Source organism: Halyomorpha halys, unplaced genomic scaffold (assembly GCF_000696795.3).
Source record: "Halyomorpha halys isolate HHAL.00 unplaced genomic scaffold, Hhal_1.1 Scaffold169.1, whole genome shotgun sequence".
NCBI lineage: Eukaryota > Metazoa > Arthropoda > Insecta > Hemiptera > Pentatomidae > Halyomorpha > Halyomorpha halys.
This window is the reverse complement of record NW_027104700.1, coordinates 1,184,382-1,187,112: the sequence shown is the minus strand read 5'-3', so window position 1 is coordinate 1,187,112 and position 2,731 is coordinate 1,184,382. Positions and strand designations below refer to the sequence as shown.

The following is a 2,731-nucleotide window of genomic DNA, read 5'->3' as shown; positions in this document are numbered from 1 at the left end:
TATATAATTCTAAATTTGTTTGTATACTATTCCTTTTCAATTGTATGTTACTCTAAATGTTGTTGTTATCTCTTCTGTTCTATAGCCCTGATGAAGACCTGAAGCTCAGGTCGAAACGTCGGCATAAAATAAATAAATATTGTTTTATTTATTTATGTTGTTCTTTGCTGACCGCACCCCCCGATAAACTTCTTCAAAATACTATCATTAAAAATATTTTTTTTTATTAAATAATATTAATTTCCTTAATTGTAGACAGTAGAATAAAATATATCAATACTTTTACGTTGCCAACTACTTCTACATTATAGCACAACTTGGAAAAACTAGTTCTACGAATGAAAAAGAAAATAGAATTATATTAGAATAGAAACTAAATTAAGTTCTGAGACAATACTAAGTCGATAAATAAATAATGATCTTCAACTAACTTCATCATACTTACCTTGTATAGTTTATAAGAACATTAACATTTTAAAGAAAAACATGTAATGGTCAAAAGGTTATTAGTTTTAGAAACTAAACTAGCTACTGTTTGCAATATTAACACTTTTGTTAAGCACCATCTGACTTATCCTACACAATTTCCGCACCATAGACAATAACATTAGTAAAACATTACTTCAGAAACTAAGTGCAAAATTGAAGTTTTGAAAACTAGTTAATTTTAGAGCGTTACTTCAAAGAATTTTTTCTTAATAATGGGTGTCTGAATTATACATAGTATAAGGAATGTATTAACTGAATGTAATACATCAAACGATTCACAATATTTTTCAAATGAAAAGAAAATTTTTCATTTTTAGATTATAATTTAAACTAAAATATTTATGTAGTTTAGGGTACTAATATTCAATCTTATACTCTTTAGAAAATATTTTTATAATTGATGGACCAGTAATCTGATTTTTTTAAGGTATTTATCGCTGACAAATTGAAAAACTTTTTATTGTTTTGCTTTTATAACTACACTTCACTTTATCAATTTTTGAATAGAATCAGTAATCGTATAATTTTTTTTTGCATCATGCTCATACGTCACAAACGTTTGAGGCCCACTCTGGAAGAAAAATTGGATGGGCAATCGCTTAAAAAGTGAATATATTTATTTATTTTAACTAAAATATAAAACTGATTTACTTGATAAATCGGTAAAGTGTTTATGAAAATTTAATTTCGGTATTAAAAAAAAATACGATATAATTAAAATAATAATGGAATTTTATATAGAATAGAAATGTAATGCACGGATCAATGAGTCTATACTTTGCTGAATAATTTTATGCTCATACAACTAATATTACGTTAGATTAATTATGTTAGATTCACTCTCAAAGTATGTCATAGTTTATAATTAAATCAATAATTAATGTATACCAGATCTAAAACTACACTGTATAGAAAAACAAAATTGGTGCCAAACGAATGACTGTGTAAGGAAATTGTGTTCATCTGGTTCTTTCACACTACGGTATCACCGGAAATGAACTTGCAGATGAGGCGACTCATGTATGGCAAGAGAATTTAGAATTTTCATTTATTTACTTATTAAAATGACTCTCACATCCAAGTTGTGAAACAATCTCAAACAACGCCATAGAAGCTGTCGACCGTATTCCCAATCTTAAGAAAAAAGTATATCTGTTGCCAACGTAGGAAGAAAATTTATATGATTAGGAAAGAGGTTAATAAATAAAGTTTTCGAAACCAATAAAATTTTAAAATATGCTATATTTTTTGAGTTCAAGATAAAAAGTTGCAAATGACAAAATAAAAAGAACAAATAAATTTCTTACTTAATTTATTTGATTTTCTAGATATTTAATTTATTTTTTTTTATATTTTATGTTGTTCGTTCTCTTGAAAACGTTTTGATTTTATTAAAAATAATTTTTCAAATTTTTAGAAAACGTGTTATAAATATACTTTCTATTAAAAAAAAAAAAGAAGCTATTTATAATAAACTATATAAAGAAATGTGCAAGCTCTTGTGTACATGTGTAGATATTGATTTCTCATTTGACATTATTGGCTTAAAAAAGTATAAACACAGGGAAACATAAATTCTTTTAAGACAGACCTTATACCTAATAAAAGCAGATGTTTGTCATCAAATGGTCGACATTACAGCCGAAACAACGTCGTAATGCCGCCAGGTAAAGAGCTTCATCAAGCTCTGCTTTACGATTGCTTAAAACAAAGCCAACACCCTGATTGAATGGAACCCGACATAATTACAATAAGATAGATAAATAATTACAATGCTTATATTATTAGTTCTGTTAATTTTAATTAAAATTTATAATTCTACCATTCGAAACACATCGCAGGTGATACAATAACTATCTACTTAGCACACAAACTTGTTCACGCCTTATTATTCTGAAAAAGTGGGTCAGGATCGGACCAGTTGATCATTAATCTTGCCCGTGTTAATAAATTAGTTTAAGTAACCTTTACTATGCCATCTTAGGATTAGAAGTACAATCAAAGCAATAGACAGATACTTTAAAAGTAATTAATTGATAATTGAAAAGTATCTATGAGAATATTATTGACATATAAATAAATTCCACTAACCTACAACCTAATAACATTATTATCATTAATTTCTAAAATAAAAAAAAAAACTAAATACTTGACAATTTAAAGTATATTTCGATTATTAATAAATCCGATGTTCTATAAATGTAAGATTTCCGAAAACATTCAGGATTAGCCATGCATACAG

General features: G+C 26.6%; 2 protein-coding genes across 11 annotated transcripts in view; one reads left to right on the top strand and one right to left on the bottom strand.

Annotated features, from left to right (window-relative positions):
* The window catches only part of MCU (mitochondrial calcium uniporter), a 516,099-nt gene that overhangs the window by 224,735 nt on the left and 288,633 nt on the right, over positions 1–2,731 (bottom strand). The window lies entirely within an intron of this gene.
* Positions 1–2,731, top strand: part of LOC106678935 (myb-like protein X) — a 200,923-nt gene that overhangs the window by 127,914 nt on the left and 70,278 nt on the right. The window lies entirely within an intron of this gene.